The sequence below is a fragment of the Macaca fascicularis genome, chromosome 8 (assembly GCF_037993035.2).
Source record: "Macaca fascicularis isolate 582-1 chromosome 8, T2T-MFA8v1.1".
Taxonomy (NCBI): domain Eukaryota; kingdom Metazoa; phylum Chordata; class Mammalia; order Primates; family Cercopithecidae; genus Macaca; species Macaca fascicularis.
Genome location: NC_088382.1, coordinates 136,961,409 through 136,984,533, shown reverse-complemented (window position 1 = coordinate 136,984,533; position 23,125 = coordinate 136,961,409). Strand labels below are relative to the sequence as shown.

General features: G+C 40.3%; 1 long non-coding RNA gene across 1 annotated transcript in view; it reads right to left on the bottom strand.

Moving 5' to 3' along the window:
* Nucleotides 1–23,125, bottom strand: part of LOC107130692 (uncharacterized) — a 530,980-nt gene that overhangs the window by 108,611 nt on the left and 399,244 nt on the right. The window lies entirely within an intron of this gene.

Here is a 23,125-nt window from a genome sequence, read left to right as displayed (position 1 = left end):
AAGATGTTAGGCTACTGGGCTTGTCAATGTCAGCTGCTTTATTCATGAAAGAGTAAACTTGTCTTATAATGTTTCTTGTCAACTACACATCTTGAATATCGTTTATTTCACCAAGGCATAATTTCTGGCATCCTTATACGAATCAGCAAACCCTCTGATGTAGATATGGATAGTGCTACTAAGCACTTGCACAGTTACATCTAGAGTGTGGACTCCTAGATATACCCCTACAAATATGAACTAATCACACTGTGCTGTGATTTCCTGATCTCTGTTTCTGCCCTATAATATGAGCTCCAGGAAGACTTTTAAAATGTGTTTAATAAAACACTGCATTCAAAATACAAAAAGCAATGTCAGCCACATAATTGGTGCTCAATAAATATTAGACAAGTGAATGAACAAGTTAGCAAATGAAGAAATGTATCACCCTTAGGGTTTAAATTAAGGCTAATATAATGCATTTATATGCATGTATTACTAATACATATTAGAGTAAGTTACAAATAATATAGCATGTAAAGCATCTGACACATTGTATACATTGCTTTTCCCTTCTAATACAAACTCATTAAGTATATCATTCTTCTCTGCAACTTCTAAAACAGAGGCTTGAACAAATTAGATATCAGTTATATTAAATTAGGATAAATGCACAGTTTTATGCATTCATTTTCCTCATAAGTAAATTGGAGATAATATTTCCCATTCTGTCTACCTTATTGGACTTTTGTGATATTCAAAACACAATGAATGTGACAAAAGTGCTATAACGTAAGACAATATTTCCAAAATATAGACCACGAAATATGTACATCAGAACTATCTGAATTACTTTGAAAATACTGAGTCCTGGGACTCTCCTCAAGATTTTCTAATTCATAGCATGGCAAATATATCTGAAAATTTGCCTTTTAATAAAATCCCCAGATAATTCTTTTTCACTTTTTAAATTTTTTAAAGATTTTATTTTTATGTTCCTTTTTTTGATCCCTGGGTGCTTCATAAACATACTTTTTTAATTTTTATTTCTTTTTTGAGAAAGAGTCTCACTCTGTCACCTAGGCTAGGGTGCAATGGCACAATCACAGCTCACTGAAACCTCTGCTTCCAGGGTTATAGCGATTCTCCTACCTCAGTCTCCCGAGTAACTAAGATTATAGGCACCCACCACCACGCCTGGCTAATTTTTTTGTATTTTTAGTAGAGACGGGGTTTTGCCATGTTCTCGAGGCTGGTGTTGAACTCCTGACCTCAGGTGATCCACCTGCCTCGGCCTCCCAAAGTGCTTGGATTACAGGCATGAGCCACTACACCCAGACTCATACTTAATTTTTAAAATTGCCCTAAGAGATAAAAAGGGAGATGGTAGTGGTGTTTGCAATGAGGAGGATGACGAGGTGAACCACAACAATGACTAGATGAGGAGTTCCATGAGGCAAAAGAAGGACAATGACTTTTTGCTTACTGTTGTAACCTTGGCACCTGTCCTATAATCAGTGCTCAATAAATGGCTTTTGAATGAATGATTTGATGGTGATGATGCTGTCTTTTAAACTCTCTTTGTGACACCCAACACAGTGAGGGTGACTTGTTCCTTGAGACAACAGATGCAGGTCAAGCATGTGAATTTCTGTCTGTGTCTTGCCAAAAGGAAGAGGATTTCCTTCTTGTGTTTTCTTCCTCTTCCATTTGAACAATGTCCACAAACTTAGAGAAGGTATATAAACACATAGATTGTGTCAACCCAGCTCTGGGTTGATAATGGCCACATTTCCTGCCTTATGAAACTGTCAGAATCTCTGTTGTCAAAGTTCTCTTTGTTCCCCAAGTACAGTTCATTAACCTTCCCCAGAGAAGAGAAGGATGCCCAGGGGCCTCGCCCTATATTGTTGGCCTTTGGCTGTCTCCTTCCAATCATTTCCCACAGTGGTTTGGAAAAGGCAAGGAGGAGTTCCTTGGAAATTGTGCATAAAGTTGATGACCTGAAGAGGTAGCTAATTGCCTAAAGACAGGCTTGATTATTTTTACCAGCACAAAAAGAGATCAAGTGATCCAGGAAGCTCTTATCCTGGTTTATAACATAGGGAGGAAACAGCTACAAGCTTGTTGATTATTACAAAAAATGATGCCCCACCCCATCTCAACACGCACACATATGCATATATGTTACTGTGTGTCAACTTCCAGTGTGGAGCAGCTGGGAGGATCCTTGGGCTTGGCTTTAGGTCAGTGTTCCAACTCATTACCCAAATGAAAGACTTGTGAAGCCACCTGCTCTCTTGTGTTAAGTCTTCCCCAGCAGACAGCATTGGAGTAGAGGGCAGAAGGGTGATTGGGAACAAAAGGGATACATTCTGGGCTCTGAAGGGGCAATAGACCTCATGATTGCTATTACCAGGTGCCACCCCCACTGTTTTCCTGTTAGATCAACTTCTTTCCATATCTCTATCTAGGCAAACTGGTAAGTCAATATGGTTCAAATGAGAGAAGAAAGCATACAAAACACCACCCAAATTGAAGCCTTCACCATTTGATTGCCTGTAATTTTCCAGGCATTCCTGCAACGAGTTGTTAGCAGGACCCTGGCTTTGTCTTTTAGGGAGTTTGGTAATCTTGGCTCAATCTCACCATTGATGGAAGCCCAAAGTTCTTCCTTGCTTATTATTTATTTCTAGGGGTTATACCCTCTCATGATTACCTTCTGCCTGAATCTTCTCTCTGTTTTATCCTAAATCAAAGTGGTTCTAAAGAATAAGCTTCAATGAAAGTTTACATAAAAAACACAGTCATGTTGAGAACATATAAAGTTAGAACTAATTATTGAAGATTTGAAAGTCCCAGGGAAGTTCACATTATAGAATTTGCTGCACTTTCATTCATTTGTCTCATCTTTTCTGTTCTTAGCCAGTCTCTGCTGCCCTTTACGTCACCCCAGGACTGAGACTGGTGGCACCAAACTTCTTTCCCTAGAATATATGGGAACAACCCAGCTTTCCACAGGCCCTGCCACCATGCAATGCTGTGGATGTTCAGAGCAGAAAAACTCTAGTGTGAGTACCTCCTTGGAAGGCTGCTTTGGTCATCACTCATAACATTATCTTCATTGTTATGATTTCTTTGCTTTCTAACCCTTATAACAATACTGAAATAACCAGAGAGGAGGAGTTAGCTGTCCCAGGTCATGTTAGTGATAAGTGGTGGAACTGGGATTTAAATTTATGTTTCTCTGATTCTGAAGCCCATGTTCTTTCTATTCTGCCATATCACATGCAGGCACAAGGTTGGGGAGGAAGCCTGAGAGATGATGAGAAAAGCTTTAGTGAAGGTAAAATCTATGGTTCCCATTCGTGGCAGGACCCCAAACCACTGATAATATGTCCTGCAATGCAAACTGATCTCTGTAAGGAGGAGACATCTGCCTAAGACAGCTCTGTCCCTACCCCTATGCCTCAGTCTCTTATTGCTCTAGCCAATAACCATAAACTTAGTGGCTTAAATGACAAAAGTTTATTATCTCATAGTTCAGAAGGCCAGACTCCCAAAATGGATTTCACTGGGTTAAAATCAAGATGTTGGTTAAAAATTGGTATGTTTCTTTAAAAAGAATTACACTTAGTCATATATATATATTCATGTTGAGAATAATTGTATTTTTTAGTTTAATTATCAATTGCCATTATATTCCACAAACATTTATTGAACATTGACTACACATTGATTACTGGGTTTAGCACAAAGGTACAAAGATAACAGGATGTTACCTCTGTCCTCAAGAATCGCATAAACTAGCATCAAAATTTTTATTATAAGAATATGAACAAAGTGCTATGGCCAGGTGCAGTGGCTCACGTCTGTAATCCCAGCACTTTCAGAGGCCGAAGCAGGCAGGTCACCTGAGGTTGGGAGTTTGAGACCAGCCTGACCAACATGGAGAAAACCCATCTCTACTAAAAATACAAAATAAGCTGGGCATGGTGGCACATGCTTATAATCCTAGCTACTCAGGAGGCTGAGGCAGGAGAATCGCTTGAATCCTGGAGGCAGAGGTTGTGGTGAGCTGAGATCTCACCATTGCACTCCAGCCAGGGCAACAAGAGCAAAGCTCCATCTCAAAACAACAACAACACACACACACAAAAACCTGCCAGGCGCAGTGGCTCACGCCTGTAATCCCAGCACTTTGGGAGGCCAAGGCGGGCAGATCACGAGGTCAGGAGATCGAGACCATTCTGGCTAACACAGTGAAAACCCGCCTCTACTAAAAATACAAAACATTAGCCGGGCGTGGTGGCAGGCACCTGTAGTCCCAGCTCCTCAGGAGGCTGAGGCAGGAGAATGGCGTGAACCCAGGAGGCAGAGCTAGACTCCGTCTCAAAAAAACGAACAAACAAAAAAACCTTTTAATAGAGCTATGTGTGAATGCCAGGTATACGAGTGTATAACAGTGTTGTGTGTTTGCAATGTTGGCACTGGCTGCCTTTCTCTATTATACTTTCATGTAGCAACTGTTCATTCATTGCCAGCCACTTGTACTGGCTCTGGAGATATAACAGTGAGCAAAATAAGCAAGGTCCTTGCCTTCATGTTTCTTACTTTCAAATCAGAGCATAGTAGCAAGCCAGAAAGCAAATAAACAAGATAATCATGGACCAGCACTATGAAGGACCTCTGGGAGGTGGACATTAGACTGAGTGATTAGGGGAAGTTTCTCTTTATTTCAATTAAGCAGAAGGCTAAAGGATGACAAAATTTAAGAAGTCTTCTAGGGACTTTGCTGAAGAGGGTATTTGGGGATGACAGTAATCTTCCTGCAGAGGGTCATAAGAATGAACATAGCCATCCTCTGGGACCACAAAATTCCCTGAGTTGTGCTTCCCTTTCTGGGACAGATAAAAAGCAAAATAATAATCACAAGCTCTTAGTATCTACTCTCCTGGCCTCTGATGAGCCAGGCAAATGATGCACAACTTTGGATCATTAACAGTGTATTCATTTTCTACTGCTGCCTAATAATAAATAACCACAAACTTAGTGGTTTAAAGCAACACCAATTTATTATTTCATAGTTCTGTAGGTCAGGAGTCCAGTCAGATCTACCCAGGTCTCTGCTCACTGTGCCACAAGGATGAAATCAAGGTATCACCTGGGATGTGGTCTCCTCTCAAGCTAAGAGTCCCTTGTAGCCCTCATAGCTGTTGGAAGAATTCAGTTCCTTGAGGCTGTAGGCAAAATGCTCCCATTTTGTGGCTGACTGCAAGCCAGGGACTGTTCTCATTTTCTGGAGACTACTTCAGTTCCTTGCCATGCAGCTTCCTCTAAGTGCAGCTTCTCACATTTCAAATCTATCTAACTCCAGGAAGAGCCCGGTGCCTTATAAAGTTCTCCTGATTATGTCAAGCCCACCTTGATAATCACTCTTTTGGTTAACACAAAGTCACTGATTAGTAACCTAACCATGAGGGTAATAACCCATCACATGCAAGATTCTACCTGTGTTCATGGGGAAGAGGTTAGAAAGGCTCTGAATAAGAGGGACTGGGATCTTGGAGACATCTTAGAATTCTGCCCGCCACAACCAGTGAATATCCAGGCTGACCTGGGAGACCAGCCTCACATTTATCTGGCTGGTGAGATCAGGTTTCTCTGTATTAGCTTTCCTCGAGGTGAAGCCATTCATGGCACAAACTGCCTAATTATGTCAGTTTCACTAGACTTATATGTTAATAAAGACTAATGCTGAGTGTTTACCATATGCCAGAAATCATCTTAAGAGTTTTAAACCAATCTAATCTTTACAACAGTCCTTTAAAATAGTATACATATTTTCAGTTTACAGTTGAGAAAACTAAGGAAGTCATCCGAAAAAAAGATGAGTAATTTGTCGGAAGTCACATATATGCAGGGACAGGTTGGAATTCAAACAGTTTCCTCTCAGCATGCTGACGTGGGATAGCAGATCCCTCAGTTTCCCTCTCTGGGTCTAAGAAAAGCTGCATGACCTCAAATTTTACTAAAACCCACCCAAGCTGGCATTTCTAATAAACCATGACTCTGGTAACTAGTTAATAATGCTTTCACTGACCTAAGACAGCCCAAACAAAATGAAAAGATTTGAGTAGCTAAATTGCTCACTCTTTTTATGGGGGAAAGATAACTTCCTCAGATTCTTATGAATGAATCATTATATTGTTGTATACCAATTCCCAGTCTCTTAAGTGTTTCTCAAATACTTCAGCGACTATGCCACAAACCATAAATGAAGTTTTTAAAACTCTCCTTTACTCAAAATTTTCAGATGAAAGAAAAAATACTATAAAAAGGGCTCATATGGATCACCAAGAATAATACTAAATAACTATTTTTAAATTATTTATCTTTAACCAAGATTTCATGATTATTTCTCCTTTTAACCAGAATTTATGAGTTATTGTTTGGTAGAGGGTGTCCAGGTGGAGGTTGTGTCCAGGTTCCTAGCACCTTAAACAAAAAATTGGACAAAGTGCATAAACAAAGCAAGGAAAGAATGAAGTAACAAAAGCAGAGATTGATTGAAAAGGGAAATACAGTCCACAGGGTAGGAGTGGCCCGAGCAAGAGGCTCAAGGACCCAGTTAGAGTTTTCTGAGGTTTAAATACTCTCTAGAGGTGTCCCATTGGTGTCCCATTGGTTACTTTGTGTATACCCTATGTAAATGAAGTAGGGGCCCATAATCAGTCTGATTGGTTGTGGTAGGGAACCAATCAGAGCCTGAAGCAAAGTTACAAAGTTACACTATATGCAAACGTCTGATTGGTCGTGTAAAGCAACCAGAGGCTAAACTGAAGTTACAAAGTTATACTCCTATACAAAGGAAGACTTGCCCCGCAGCCAGCCTGATGGGTTGTGGGAAGTGACCAATCAGAGGTACTTTTAGTTTTTCATCTGCCACACAGAAAACTGGGGGTTGCAAAGGGAGTAGCCTCTGGCTCTTTTGTTACTTGGGCATGGAAAGTTGGGGTTTTCCTTTTGATTGAGTTCTAGGAAGGAAGCTTGAATCAGCCTGAGGTTCCCTGCCTTCAGACCCTATTCTCCTGCCTCATTATTACAAGTACTACTTCCATTCCATCAATCAGAAGGATAAACCCGTTTTTGTATTAAGCTGAGTTCCGAGCTTTTAATCAGACATATTTCTATGAAACACTTCTTAAACTCTGGAAAGCAGTCATGTAATGACTGATCTTTAGATAAGAGACACAATAAAATAATGCTCTTTGAAATTTTAGATTAAAATCTTTTCATCTAACTACTAAATTGTTTTTTATTCACTGGCAAAAAAGAATAAAGGCAATGTGGTTTGTGGATTTAGCACCTCTCTGAAGATAACTTTAAACTGAGAATAAATGACTCATTTATTGATTATGTATTCATACACATGTTCTACTTTCCCCTCTCTTTGTGTAGTTACGTAAATTTGGTTAGTCTTCTGACCTTTGTGGATCATGATGTTTTACAAGTTGACCACGGCAAAATGGTCTACTATGTGCCTTTTATCTTGTGTCCCAAATTTTGACCTGTCTGTTGAATTTCTTTTATTTTGCCTTAAGGATATACCCTGTAACAGTGATGTCTGTCAGAGAGAAAGTTGAAGTTACAGGGTAATGCATCATAGTGTAAAGCTGTGTACTGTGTACAGTTTTTTTTTTTTTTCTTTTTTTGGAGGTTGGAGTCTCACTCTGCGCCCAGGCTGGAGTGCAGTGGCACCATCTCCGCTCTGCAAGCTCCGCCTCCCGGGTTCACGCCATTCTCCTGCCTCAGCCTCCCCGAGTAGCTGGGACTACAGGCGCCCGCCACCTCGCCCAGCTAATTTTTTTTTTTTTGTATTTTTAGTAGAGATGGGGTTTCACCATATTAGCCAGGATGGTCTCAATCTCCTGACCTCGTGATCCACCCGCCTCGGCCTCCCAAAATGCTGGGATTACAGGCGTGAGCCACCGCGCCCAGCCAAAGCTGTGTACAGTTGAAATAACAAGGAAGATGAATGGCATAATATAAAACCAGCCCCTCCCTAGGAAAAGTGTATTTTTATTAGAACATACCAGAAATTTCTGTAGCAAGTTTACAAGCATGGTTAAAGTAGCAAACAGTACTTTAATGCAATTTTTAAGCATGATCAACTATCTATAGGGCAATAACTGTTAATACTTTTTATAGACATTGTAGAACATGCTTATACTACATAAGTGATTATATTGTAATTTCTGATGGCTTATTTCGTGTTATTTTGAATCCTGCATTATTGTGATTTCTCTAGATAAAATCTTTCTAATTTTTAAGCAGCAACCCTTCATCCTGTCCAATTTTTTGAAATCTGCTTTTTAAAAAACAAATAAACTTGTACCTTCACGTGTATTGTCAATATTTTAATATTCGCTTTGAATCATGGTTTGGCCATTTGTAAAATAAAAAGGATTAAACTAGATAGTAAAGTTCATCTGCACCACATTTTAGAAATCGAAAGTACATTGTGGGTGAGACTCTAAGTTTCCTGCTGTCACCTTAACTGGGAGAATCTGGTTTTATCTATTTCTTATTACGGGGTTTTGGATTCTTTAAAAATGCTTTCATTTGCAACTAACAGAAAATCCCACTCAAACTGGGTGAAGCATAAAAGATAATCTATTTATTTACTTAACTAAGAAGGCCAGAGGCAACTGGATTGGGAAACAGCTTGATCCAGCAGGTTAACTATATTTACATTAGAGGCTCATTTCTTTATATTTCTCAAGGATCAGCCTTCTCTGCTGGCTTTGACCTCAGGCTAGAACTGCTAATGGTAGCAGCCATGGCTCCTGGCAGTTCTAACCTTCACATCCTCATCATCTCAACCAGTGAAGCTATTCTAGTTCAGTAGTCCCAGGCAATTCTTTGGGATCAATCTGATTGAATCAGCAGAGATCACTTGGCTACCCTAAAGCAATCATGGTCCCAGAGAAATACAACCTGATGCATGGTTTAAACCAATTACTGACCCAAATTAGAGCTAGGTTGTGGTCAATCCTACATACTGTATGTGAAAAGGGTAGTTTCTCAAATAAAATTTAGGTTTTATTTGAGACAAAATACCAAGGAATACATGCCTATCTATGGTACGTTGAAAATACTGTCTGAAAAAAGATTTTCATTACTAAAGACAAGTTTGGAAGCTCTAGAGAAGACCATCCCTAAGTTTTTCCAACTCTACTTTTCTGATTCAGTGCTTGCATCTGAAAATAGGTCTCCAAGTTCCAAATATAGTTGTTAAAAGCCCACTTGATTGTCATGGTGATAGGAATGGCATCAGCTAATCTCCCAGCAGGCAATCAATAAATACATACAGGTACCTTCTCTGTACAAGGGTATAATGAAGAGAGTCTGGTTGGAGAGTCAGGTGAGCTACCTTTAAGAAGTATTACAAATTCAGTATCTTCTTTCAAGGCCCCATATCTTTTCTTGATGTTGTTCCTTTAATCTGAAAAGCTTTCTTCTCCCTCATCCTCAAAGCCAAGCTCAGAAGTCATCCCCTGTGATAGACCACCATCCATCAACTAGAATTACAACTTCTTTTTAAAGTTCCTAATATAATCCCAAGATCAGCCCTTAACACTGATAGTGTCTTTGGTCTTCTGCTTTCCCACTGGGACAACTTTTTAACCCTCAATTTCTACATTTGTAAAATGGGGATAGTAATGCTTCTTTAGAGTGACTGTAAGAATACATGAGTAAAAGCACTGGAAATGCTTCATAAATACTTGGCATTCTAACTATCTCACATATGCAAATTCTATCCCTATAAGAAGGTTAAAATGAAATAAGTTGGTAACATGAGGAAGGGTGAGGTCTTGACTCAGCATTTGAACCAGACACATACATAACTGTTCCTGAAGAAACAAATTCCTGAATACTTCAGTATGCCACAGTTGAGCCATGTCACTGATCACTAACCACCTGGGATTAACACTGCCTTGCAGATAGATTTCAGCATTCCCCGGGCCTGTTCAGTGCCTGCCATGCATCTGCATTGCTCATGTGGAATATTTTCTTTGAAATATGGGTTCCCACTGAGAGGAAAAACATCTTCCCTTTGTTGGATGTACAGAAGCAGGATTTGGATGGCTGTCCCCTAAGGATATACTAGGAGGATCCTTGCATTGGTGACAATGTTAGGGCAACGTTAGACGTTACTGTTATTCTAGGACTCTAAATGAGTAGGTTTTTCTTTTCCTTTTCTTATCTTTTAAAAAATATCTTTTATTTTTCCAGACTTTGGGGAGTTACTTAATCCTAGTTCTTCAGTTTTCCCACCTGTATAGGGAAAATAAATTCTGGTCTCCATTTTATTTCCCCATTAAGAGATGATAACACATGAGGTAATAATAGAAGATTTGTGTTATGAAATACTTGGAAGCAAAATTGAAAATAAATCTATGATTTTACCTTAGTATATGCATAATTCATATGCCTAAGCAGCACATATATTCCAAATGTATTTGAACCTTTCTCTATAAAACACCCAACCCTCATAGGGACCACATTAAATCATTTCAGGCTTCTTTGACTAGGATCACAACTTGACACAGTAAAAAATGCAAAATGAAAACAAATGTAAAATGAGAAAAAAGTAAACAATGAAAAATAAGAACAAAACATCTTTTTCTTTTCTTTCTTCCACTTTCTACAATCAAAGCAGAAGCTGCTGATTTGAAGAATATTTCTGTAGAATTTTGAATGCTGCCTCTGATAGTCTCCTGTGGTGGATCCCCTCCAGCTACAGAACATTCAGCAGTTTTGGTTCCCTGATGACACAAGTTCCCACTTGTTGACTGAGAGGCCTTCTTTGGACCTGTTTCAGGACAGATTGCTTCTTCCCATCTCCCAACATGGTACCCAAGCAGAAACAAAGGAAAATGACTATGCTTATAGGCAGTTTTACGAATGAGATTTAAAGTTGATGAACTCTCTCTTTTCCTGCTTGGTTCAGAATGCTAGGACGCTAAGCTTGCAAAGTCTTGCTTCTTAGGAATGAGCCCTATTTGGGTCCGTGCTGCTTAAACAAGGAAGAAAAGGTTAGCACCAAGATGTAAAGAGGGCAGGGTTTAAATCATTGCTCTGTTTTTTTTTTTTTTTTTTCCCCCAGCTGTATGACCAAGCATGGCTGTATCTCAGTTTTCTCATTTGTGGGAAGAGGATAATCATATAGAACTGCTGGGTGTGTGTGTGAAACTCCAATAATATTATTATTTAAAAGTGTGTTTACAGTAGGCACTCAATAATCATTGGCTTCTGTCCTTGTTTGCTTCCCTATTCTAGGTTTATTCTGTTGATGGATAAGGAAATGATCAACCACAGTTAAGTGAATAGGAGCCTGACTCTAATATAATTTTACAAGTGCAGAGCCAAAACTAGATGAAATGGAGGAGGCATTGACATTGTTTTTGAACGGACCACATCATTCCTCTGTTCTACGCGCTCCTGGCGGTGTCTGTTCTGCTCTTTCTCTGGGGCACCTAGACCTTTTGTGTCCTTTTTCTTCCACTTAACATCTTTGTCTCCAGAAAATATGCAAGAAACTCATTCCAAACTGAGGTGTGAAAGACTGGTAAGGTTTCATATATATGTATATATACATGTGGATAAAAATGTAATTCAAATTAATGAACCATTTACTATGGAACACTGACCACAACCAGGTAAATGTTTGATTTCCCCATTCGCATATCTTATTTATTCAGCAAATATGCACAGAGCTCCTTCTCAGTGACAGGTTGAGGGGGGTGGAGTACATGAGTGAGACATGGCCACTGTCCTCAAGGATCTCCCAGTCTTATGGGGGTACAGCTGCATAAATACAAATAATAACAGCAAAAATAGAGCACTTAGTATGTGGCAGGCACTATTCTATGTGCTTTCCATATATTAATTCATTTACTGTTTGCCACAGACCTATGAGTTGGTTACTATGATCGCTTATGGTTTAGAGTAAAGAAACTCTAACCAGAAAGGTTAAATGTCCTACTTAAGGTTAGACAGCTAGTTAATGTGGTTTAGTTCCCGAGTTGTTGCTTATTACCTCTATGCCTTACTGTCTCACTATACACAAGACAGTGTCATAGTGACTTCTAGGAATCTATTGTTAGGAAGTAATCATTGATGCAGACAAAGACTACAGATAGTAAATTTGATAAAACAAACGGAAGAGGAAAAATTATAAAAATCAATCAGTAGTAGAATGCTTAAATTAATTATGATACATCTATATGAGGAAATATTCATAACCATTAAAAGAAATAAGGCTATCACTCCAAACTTCAGTGAGAAAAAGAAAGTATAAAATACGGTTTACATGGATTAATTTTTTAAAGTATGCATAATATATAAATATCTCTGTGTTTTAAAAGTGTTTGTTGGCCGGGCACAGTGGCTCATGCCTATAATCCCAGCATTAGGGAGGCCGAGTTGGGCAGATCATGAGGTCAGGAAATGAAGACCAACCTGGCCAACATGGTGAAACCCAGTCTCTACTAAAAATATAAAAATTAGCTGGGTGTGGTGGCGCATGCCTGTAATCCCAGCTACTCAGGAGGTTAAGGCGGGAGAATCACTTGAACCAGGGAGTCAGAAGCTACAGTGAGCCAAGATCGCACCACTGCACTCCAGCCTGGGCAACAGAGCGAGACTCCATCTAAAAAAAAAAAAAAAAAAAAAGTGGTTGTTGTATAGTAGGCACTTAATAATTATTGGCTTTTTTCCTTGTCAGATTAATATCAACACATATACAACACACTCTCTGCCCTGGAGGAATGTCTAGTTTAGGGAGAAGCTAGATATTTTTATAATTGAGCTTCAGGAAACATTAGAGGGTTGTTTACCAGACAGTGGTGCCCAAGGGATTTGGACTTTGCTGGGAGCCCTGGGGATGGATCAAGGAAACATTCACAGAGTAAGACAGCCTTGCTGTTTCCATCTGGAACTTCTTCTTCAAAGGACAAACTGATTTTCTGTTTATGTTTGTCTCTCTAAGAAGGAACCAGGGAATGTCAAAGAACATCTGTCTTTTTCTAAACCTCCGATGACCTTGCAGCAAGTCTGTCTTTGACTCCTACTTCCATGATGCCAGCTGAGAGGTCCAATCTGTTTTAAACCTTTCTCAGTGTCCACTGAGATGTGTCATTTGAATCCAGGAGCTCCTCTAGTCTCTGGGATGGTAAGAGAGCTGAAGCTCAAATCCTGGCTGCTGACCTGAAATTTTCTGTAGCTGGGATGCTGTCTAGAGTTGCTGCTAGGTGTTTGAACCTCTCGTGTAAGATACCCTGGAACTAGTGCTTCCTAATGAGTGAGAAAGAATCAGCACTCCTGTTGACTGCATGCTGGCTGTGCACCAGACATTGTCCCTGAACTTTTCTCCTCTCTTTATAATAATTACGTGATGTTGGTTTTATTATCTACAGTTTGAAGGTGGGAAAGGTCTAACTCAGCAGGTGATGGTCATGCCAGCCGAGGTCTTACGGACATTTATCACTAGACTGCCTAACTTCATTCTTGGCACATAGACGGGACTCAGTAGTTGTATTTTTGATTCTCACAGATACTAAGTGGCAGATTTGAGACTGCAATCCAGGTGTACACGATCCCCAAAACTCTTCTTTTTCTGCTGTGGTAAGCTGCTCCTCAGCCTGGATTCTCACCTGCCACAGTGCTCTTTTTGTGGGTATTTTGCCTCCCTGGCAGGTCTTACTTTTTAAGTAAAGGTAGGTTCATCCACTCCAGCCACCTCTGTAACAATCAGTAATTCGTGGTGGTTTCTAGATCAAAGAGTTGGGGAGCGTGCCTGGGTGGAGTGTGGGAACCCTCTGGATGTTTGCTGGAACGCTGCTCCACACTGTGTACCTGGGAGGGTAATCTTTCATCCTTTCTGAGCCTTCCTTAGAAGCCTATCAAACAACTCCAGACCTTTTCCTTGTCCCCTTTATCGCCCTCGGGAGCAAAGTTGGGACTTGTGCAACTGCAGGGCTCTTTTCTGTGGGAACAATAATCTCATTTCAATATGTGTGGGTGGGTAGATTATACGTTATGGGCTTGGAGCTCATTTGTAGGACTAGGGAGGGACTGGGTTAAATAGTTGTATGATTAACAAGCTGCTGTGTTTTTATGGTCTGGAAAGAAAAGATTTCTGCAAGGATTATCAGTTCAGATTGGGAATGATTCACCCAAAAGTATTCAATAGTTTGGGTGGTAGGTGTGGGGTGTGGCAAAGAATTTATGCCCAGACCTCTGGGAAAAGAATAGTATGTAATATACTTGGAAAAGTTTAATCTCTGTTTTTTAAAAAAGTCCTTTCTTTCCTTGAGGAAAAATCTCTAACATTATGGAGAGATTTAGTCATATAATAAATATTGTTTTGTGTTCTATCTGGGCATGGTATTAGCAATATATGTTAGATGGAGCAGGGATTTGGGAATCAGTTATCAATATAGGTGATTTTGAGCAGTCAGATCATTGCTTTGGATTCTACTTATGTTGCTCTAAGGGCAGGTTTTACTAGATAATCTTTCAGGTTTCTTACACGTGCATTCATTTACTGAGTGCTTATTGAACACATCTTACAACTGAACAAACTGATGCTGATGTTGGGCTCTAGGGTCTATCAACATGGCTCTTGTTCCCTGCATGAATTCAGAACCAATTGAGAGAAAGACACTGAAGTGAGACAGATGGGGATCAGAGTATCGCCACCACTATAGATAAACACTATTGTGGGTTTATGGCTAAAGGAAACAGCAGTACTGGCTTTCTTAACACCAAATCTCAGAATAAAACAAATTTATTCATCCAATTGCAAGCATTACTGGATCATTACAGGATTTCCCCACCCTTGTATTGATGGGGCAATTCTTCTCCAGCCAAGCTTGAAGCATGGAGGAGAAGAGCACAATCTATGCTCTCTACTCTCAGGTACACTTTCAAAGAATGAAAGAAAGGGAGAGGCTGTACCAACAACCTTAGATCCTTCTTCCAAAGACACCCAGTAACTAAGTCAGTCTTCCTCTCAATAGAAAGTAAGTGGAGAGAGGCCTTAGGGTTTAGAGTAAATTCCTTTTGATATGGCTTGGATTTGTGTCCCCACCCAAATCTCATGTCAATTTGTAATCCCTGATCCTGGAGGAGGGGCCTGGTAGGAGGTGATTGGATCATCAGGGTGGATTTTCCTCTTGCTGTTATCATGAGAGTGAGAGAGTTCTCATGAGATCTGGTTACTTAAAAATGTGTAGAGATCCACGCCAAGATGGCCAAATAGGCACAGCTCCAGCCTCCAGCTTCCAGCGTGAGCGACACAGAAGACGGGTGATTTCTGCATTTCCAACTGAGGTACCGGGTTCATCTAACTCGGGCATGTCGGACAGTGGGTGCAGGATAGTGGGTGCAACTCAAAGAGTGAGAGCCGAAGCAGGGCGAGGCATCGCCTCACGCAGGAAGTGCAAGGGGGAAGGGAATTCCCTTTCCTAGCCAAGGGAAACCATGACACACAACACCTGGAAAATCGGGTCACTCCCACCCTAATACTGTGCTTTACCAAGGGTCTTAGCAAACGGCACACCAGGAGACTATATCCTGAGCCTGGCTTGGAGGGTCCCACGCCCACAGAGCTTCCCTCATTGTTAGCACAGCAGTCTGAGATCTAACTGCAAGGCAGCAGCGAGGCTGGGGGAGGGGTGCCCATCATCGCTGAGGCTTAAGTAGGTAAACAAAGTGGCCAGGAGGCTCGAACTGGGTGCAGCCCACCACAGCTCAAGGAGGCCTGCCTACCTCCATAGACTCCACCTCTGGGGACAGGGCAGAGCCAAACAAAAGGCAGCAGAAACCTCTGCAGATGTCAATGTCCCTGTCTGACAGTTTTGAAGAGAGTAGTGGTTTTCCCAGAATGGAGTTTGAGATCTAAGAACGGATAGACTGTCTGCTCAAGTGGGGGGTCCCTGACACCCAAATAGCCTAACTGGAAGACATCCCCCACTAGGGGCAGACCAACACCTCACACCTCACATGACCAGGTACACCTCTGAGATGAAGCTTCCAGAGGAACAATCAGACAGCAGCATTTGCTGCTCAGCAATATTCACTCTTTTGAAGCCTCCGCTACTGATACCCAGGCAAAGAGGGTCTGGAGTGGACCTCCAGCAAGCTCCAACAGACCTGCAGCTGAGGGTGCTGTTAGAAGGAAAAATAACAAACAGTAAGGACAGCCACACCAAAACCCCATCTGTACATCACCATCATCAAAGACCAAAGGTAGATAAAACCACAAAGATGGGGAAAAAGCAGTACAGAAAAGCTGGAAATTCTAAAAAACAGAGCGCCTCTCGCCCTCCAAAGGAATGCAGCTCCTCACCAGCAACAGGACAAAGCTGGACAGAGAATGACTTTGATGAATTGAGAGACTAAGACTTCAGACAATCAAACTTCTCCGAGCTAAAGGAGGAATTACGAACCCAGCACAAAGAAACTAAAAACCTTAAAAAAAGATTTGACGAATGGCTAACTAGAATAACCAATGCAGAGAAGTCCTCAAACGACCTGATAGAGATGAAAACCATGACACGAGAACTACGTGACAAATGCACAAGCTTCAGTAAACGACTCGATCAACTGGAAGAAAGGGTATCAGTAATTGATGATCAAATGAATGAAATGAAGCAAGAAGAGAAGTTTAAAGAAAAAAGAGTAAAAAGAAATGAACAAAGCCTCCAAGAAATATGGGACTACATGAAAAGACCAAATCTACGTCTGATTGGTGTATCTGAAAGTGATGGGGAGAAAGGAACCAAGTTGGAAAACACTCTGCAGGATATCATCTAGGAGAACTTCCCCAACCTAGTAAGGCAGGCCAACATTCAAATTCAAGAAACACAGAGAACTCCACAAAGATACTCCTCAAGAAGAGCAACTCCAAGACACATAACTGTCAGATTCACCAAAGTTGAAATGAAGGAAAAAATGTTAAGGGCGGCCAGAGAGAAAGGTCGGGTTACCCACAAAGGGAAGCCCATCAGACTAACAGCAGATCTCTTGGCAGAAACTCTACAAGCCAGAAGAGAGTGGTGGCCGATATTCAACATTCTCAAAGAAAAGAATTTTCAACTCAGAATTTCATATCCAGCCAAACTAAGTTTCATAAGTGAAAGAGAAATAAAATCCTTTACAGACAAGCAAATGCTTAGAGATTTTGTCACCACCAGGCCTGCCTACAAGAGATCCTGAAGGAAGCACTTAACATGGAAAGGAAAAACTGGTACCAACCACTGCAAAAACATGCCAAAATGTAAAAGCTGTTGATGCTAGAAAGAAACTGCACCAACTAACGAGCAAAATAACCAGCTAACATCATAGTGACAGGATCAAGTTCATGCATAACAATATTAACCTTAAATGTAAATGGGCTAAATTGTCCAAATAAAATACACAGATTGGCAAATTGGATAAAGAGTCAAGACCCATCAGTTTGCTGTATTCAGGAGACTCATCTCACGTGCAGAGACACACATAGGCTCAAAATAAAGGGATGGAGGAAGATGTACCAAGCAAATAGAAAACAAAACAAAACAAAAAGGCAGGGGTTGCAATCCTAGTCTCTGATAAAACAGACTTTAAACCAACAAAGATCAAAAGAGACAAAGAAGGCCATTACATAATGGTAAAGGGATCAATTCAACAAGAAGAGCTAACTATCCTAAATATATATGCACCCAATACAGGAGCACCCAGATTCATAAAGCAAGTCCTTAGAGACTTACAAAGAGACTTAGACTCCCACACAATAATAATGGGAGACCTTAACACCCCACTGTCAACATTAGACAGATCAATGACACAGAAAGTTAACAAGGATATCCAGGAATTGAACTCAACTCTGCAGCAAGCAGACCTAATAGACATCTACAGAACTCTCTATCCCAAATCAACATAATATACATTCTTCTCAGCACCACATCACACTTATTCCAAAATTGATCACATAATTGGAAGTAAAGCACTTCTCAGCAAATGTAAAAGAACAGAAATTATAGCAAACTGTCTCTCAGACCACAGTGCAGTCAAACTAGAACTCAGGATTAAGAAACTCCATCAACCGCTCAACTACATGGAAACTGAACAACCTGCTCCTGAATGACTACCGGGCACATAATGAAATGAAGGCAGAAATAAAGATGTTCTTTGAAACCAATGAGAACAAAGATACAACATACCAGAATCTCTGGGACACATTTAAAGCAGTGTGTAGAGGGAAATTTATAGCACTAAATGCCCACAAGAGAAAGCAGGAAAGATCTAAAATTGACACCCTAACATCACAATTAAAAGAACTAGAGAAGCAAGAGCAAACACATTCAAAAGCTAGCAGAAGGCAAGAAATAACGAAGATCAGAGCAGAACTGAAGGAGATAGAGACACAAAAAACCCTTCAAAAAATCAATGAATCCAGGAGCTGGTTTTTTGAAAAGATCAACAAAATTGATAGACCACTAGCAAGACTAATAAAGAAGAAAAGAGAGAAGAATCAAATAGATGCAATAAAAAATGATAAAGGGGATATCACCACCAACCCCACAGAAATACAAACTACCATCAGAGAATACTACAAACACCTCTGCACAAATAAACTAGAAACCTAGAAGAAATGGATAAATTCCTGGACACATACACTCTCCCAAGACTAAACCAGGAAGAAGTTGAATCCCTGAATAGACCAATAACAGGTTCTGAAATTGAGTCAATAATTAATAGCCTACCAACCAAAAAAAGTCCAGGACCAGACAGATTCACAGCCAAATTCTACCAGAGGTACAAGGAGGAGTCGGTACCATTCCTTCTGAAATTATTCCAATCAATAGAAAAAGAGGGAATCCTCCCTAACTCATTTTATGAGGCCAACATCATCCTGATACCAAAGCCTGGCAGAGACACAACAAAAAAAGAGAATTTTAGACCAATATCCCTAATGAACATCGATGCAAAAATCCTCAATAAAGTACTGGCAAACCGAATCTAGCAGCACATCAAAAAGCTTACCCACCATGATCAAGTGGGCTTCATCCCTGGGATGCAAGGCTGGTTCAACACACACAAATCAATAAAAGTAATCCAGCATATAAACAGAACCAAAGACAAAAACCACATGATTATCTCAATAGATGCAGAAAAGGCCTTTGACAAAATTCAACAGCCCTTCATGCTAAAAACTCTCAATAAATTCGGTATTGATGGAACGTACCTCAAAATAATAAGAGCTATTTATGACAAACCCACAGCCAATATCATACTGAATGGGCAAACACTGGAAGCATTCCCCTTGAAAACTGGCACAAGACAGGGATGCCCTCTCTCACCACTCCTATTCAACATAGTGTTGGAAGTTCTGGCCAGGGCAATCAAGCAAGAGAAAGAAAGGGTATTGAATAAGGAAAAGAGGAAGTCAAATTGTCCCTGTTTGCAGATGACATGATTGTATATTTAGAAAACCCCATCATCTCAGCCCAAAATCTCCATAAGCTGATAAGCAACTTCAGCAAAGTCTCAAGATACAAAATCAATGTGCAAAAGTCATTAGCATTCTTATACACCAATAACAGACCGACAGCCAAATCATGAGTGAACTCCCATTCACAATTGCTTCAAAGAGAATAAAATACTTGGGAATCCAACTTACAAGGGATGTGAAGGACCTCTTCAAGAAGAACTACAAACCACTGCTCAATAAAATAAAAGAGGACACAAGCAAATGGAAGAACATTCCATGCTCATGGATAGGAAGAATCAATATCGTGAAAGTGGCCATACTGCCCAAGGTAATTTATAGATTCAATGTCATCCCTATAAGCTACCAATGACTTTTTTCACAGAATTGGAAATAACTACTTTAAAGTTCATATGGAACGAGAAAAGAGCTGCACTGCCCAGACAGTCCTAAGCCAAAAGAACAAAGCTGGAGGCATCACGCTACCTGACTTCAAACTATACTACAAGGCTACGGTAACCAAAACAGCATGGTACTGGTACCAAAACAGAGATATAGACCAATGGAACAAAACACAGCCCTCAGAAATAATACCACACATCTACAACCATCTGATCTTTGACAAACCTGACAAAAACAAGAAATGGGGAACCTATTTAATAAATGGTGCTAGGAAAACTGGCTAGCCATAAGTAGAAAGCTGAAACTGGATCCCTTCCTTACACCTTATACAAGAATTAATTCAAGATGGATTAGAGACTTAAATGTTAGACCTAAAACCATAAAAACCCTAGAAGAAAACCCAGGCAATACCATTCAGGACATAGGCATGGGCAAGGATTTCACGTCTTAAAACACCAAAAGCAATGGCAACAAAAGCCAAAATTGACAAATGGGATCTAATTAAACCAAAGAGCTTCTGCACAGAAAAAGAAACTACCATGAGAGTGAACAGGCAACCTACAGAATGGGAGAAAATTTTTGCAATCTACTCATGTGACAAAGGGCTAATATCCAGAACCTACAAAGTACTCTATCAAATTTACAAGAAAAAAACAAACAACTCCCTCAAAACTGGGCAAAGGATATGAACAGACGCTTCTCAAAAGAAGACATTCATACAGCCAACAGGCACATGAAAAAATGCTCATCATCACTGGTCATCAGAGAAATGTAAATCAAAACCATAATGAGATACCACCTCACACCAGATAGAATGGCGATCATTAAAAAGTCAGGAAACAACAGGTGCTGGAGAGGATGTGGAGAAATAGGAACACTTTTACATGGTTGGTGGGACTGTAAACTAGTTCAACCATTGTGGAAGACAGTGTGGCGATTCCTCAAGGATCTAGAATTAGAAATACCATTTGATCCAGCCATCCCATTACTGGGTATATAGCCAAAGGATTATAAATCATGCTGCTATAAAGACACATGCACAAGTATGTTTATTGTGGCAGTATTCACAATAGCAAAGACTGGGAACCAACCCAAATGTCCATCAATGACAGACTGGATTAAGATATTGTGGCACATATCCACCATGGAATACTATGCAGCCATAAAAAAGGCTGAGTTCATGTCCTTTGTAGGGACATGGATGCAGCTGGAAACCATCATTCTCAGCAAACTGTCACAGAACAGAAAACCAAACACTGCATGTTCTCACTCATTGGTGGGAATTGAACAATGAGAACACTTTGATACAGGAAGGGGAACATCACAAACCAGGGCCTGTTGTGGGAAGTGGGGAGCGGGGTGGGATAGCATTAGGAGATATACCTAATGTAAATGACGAATTAATGGGTGCAGCACACCAATATGGCACAAGTATACATATGTAACAAACCTGCACGTTGTACACATGTACCCTAGAACTTAAAGTATAATATAAAAGAAAAAAATAAAATAAATAAAATAAAAATGTGTAGAACCTCCCCCTTTGCCCTCTTCCTCCTGCTTCAGCCATGTAGGACACGCTTTGCTTCCCCTTTGCCTACTGCCAGGATTGTAAGTTTCCTGAGGCCTCCCCAGCCGTTCTTCCTGTATAGCCTGCAGGACTGTGAACCAATTAAACGTCTTTTCTTTATAAAATTCCTGATCTTAGATAGTTCTTTATAGCAATTCAAGAATGGACTAACATACCTTCTTTTGAAAACCAGAAAAGATAGGGATAACTGTTGTGGTATAGCCAGTAGAGACTCTCCCAACAGCCACTGCTTACCTATACTTTTCACCCTCCCTATTGTTAGACTGAAGCCACGTGAATAAAGCAGGCTAGTGGACTTGAGTGGAAGTAATGCATGTGAGCTGATTAATTACAGCCCTCTTCTGTCCCTGTTAGTCTCTGCCTTGGTGACCCTGGAGGCCATATGTTCTAGACAGCATGACTATTAGAAAAGGGAGAATGGGCCAGGCGCGATGGCTCACGCCTGTAATCCCAGCATTTTGGGAGGCCAAGGTGGGCGGATCACGAGGTCAGGAGATCCAGACCATCCTAGCTAACACGGTGAAACTCCGTCTCTACTGAAAAAAAAAAATACAGAAAATTAGCCGGGTGCCGTGGTGGGCGCCTGTAGTCCCAGCTATTCAGGAGACGGAGGCAGGAGAATGGCGTCAACCCGGGAGGCGGAGTTTGCAGTGAGCCGAGATGGCCCCACCGCACTCCAGCCTGGGCAACAGAGGGAGACTCTTTCTCAAAAAAAAAAAAAAAAAAAGTAAACCAAAAGAAAAGGGAGGAAGTAGGACCTGAAATGGACTTTAAGTGGCAAATCCATCTGTGGTTCCAAGCAGCCCTTTGCTCTTCAGCAACAGTATCCTTGTCTGGTTCCAGATCTTAGCGGGTAGCCATGAGCTTTCATCCTTGCACTGCAGCTGACAATGCCACTGTCACCAACTTTCTCTTGGCCCCCAAACAATTTGAGTTGGGATTTTCATGGCTTATAATGAAATGTAATTGATATAGAGGCTAAAATTCACATTTAAAAAAAAGAAAGATACCAAAGGACCACGTGTCAACTATTTTGCTGATCTAAAGGCTCTTCACTGTTTTCTCCAAAAATCTGGGTTGTTTATAGTGGTTCTAAAAATTGCCTGACGAAAAAGCTCACGTTTGAATCATTTTACCTTTCTTAGAGGAAAACATTTATTGAGAATACAGGGAAACTGCCTCTATTTAATCAAAACATTTTACTCAAGATACAAAATGGGAAAAACTGTAACATCGCAAAAAAGGAACATAAAAGTCATTTAAAACCAGGCAGTATAAAAAGCCATAATTATATTAACAGAATGAAGAATAGAAAGCATTTGATCATCTCATTAGATGCAGAAAAAGCATTTGACAAAATTCTACATTCTTTCATGATAAAAATTCTCACCAAATTAGGTATAGAAGAAATGCACCATAACACAGTAAAGTTCATATATTAGAAGTCAACAGCTAACATTATACTCAATGGTGAAAAATTGAAACCCTTTTCCCTAAGACCTGGAACCAGACAAGGATGCCCACTCTTGCCACTTCTAATTAGTGTAATATGGGAAGGTGTTGCCAGAGCAATTAGGCAAAAATAAATACATGAACAAATAAACAAA